Source organism: Lucilia cuprina, chromosome 5, assembly GCF_022045245.1.
Source record: "Lucilia cuprina isolate Lc7/37 chromosome 5, ASM2204524v1, whole genome shotgun sequence".
NCBI lineage: Eukaryota > Metazoa > Arthropoda > Insecta > Diptera > Calliphoridae > Lucilia > Lucilia cuprina.
Window position 1 is genome coordinate 12,622,256 of NC_060953.1, and position 1,011 is coordinate 12,623,266.

The following is a 1,011-nucleotide window of genomic DNA, read 5'->3' on the forward strand; positions in this document are numbered from 1 at the left end:
AAAACAATAATTAGTGAGCTGTAAATTCTTCTCTTAAAGCTCATTTTTATATCATGAGTTATAATTTTCGTAGTTCTATACGAAATTCCAATAATAGTCAGAGCTCTTTTAGAGGTAGAGGTAAAGTAGTTACGACACCAAATATTTCATTAGAGGATCAAAACCCTCATAGTTCTCGACCAAAAGTTCTTCATACTCCACCAAGAAAAAGCACTGTGGAAGTTAATCGTACTCTTGTTAATTTGAATAGTCAGTTTGACGATATCGCACTCCAACAGAGTAATCAAAGTTCTGATTCAAATTCAACAAACACACTTCCTACGCCTTCTCAGCAAGCTACTTCTCATACACAATTTGCAACCAGTTCTTCTTATGAAAAAACTCAAAGACAGTTGCTTGAGGAATCATTCCAGAACATAAATCAATCATCTCTTGAAGATTTATTAGTTCCATCTGGATTTATTGATAACCAGGCAAGAATTTTGTCCCATTTAAACATGGATACCAATACTAATGCTAATAATGAAAATGTTCAGAATTCACAGAATTCGACGGTAAATTCCATAGAGTCTCTTATTTCAATGCTTCAGCAAACCATTAGGTCCACTCAAGAAGAAATGCGAAATGAACTTACGGCTATAAAACAATCAATTTCAAATATTTCTTCTACTTCTAGTGAACCAACCATACCCACTGCTAGTTATGTTCAAAACACTCCCCACAATTCTAACCTTTCAAATACTTCGATTGTTAGTACTAAATTCGAAAAATGGAAAATCAATTTCGATGGTACTGGTAGCGTATCAGATTTTCTATTTAGAATAGATACCTTGTGTGAAAGAACTCAATGTAGTCGTGAACATTTGATGGCAAATTTTCATATATTTTAAAGTGGAAAAGCAGAATCTTGGTTCTGGGATTTTATTAAACAAAATCGAAATGCTCAATATTCTCTCTTTAAAAGTTCAATCACAAAAGAATTTGGTTATCTAGAAACCGATCACGATGTTC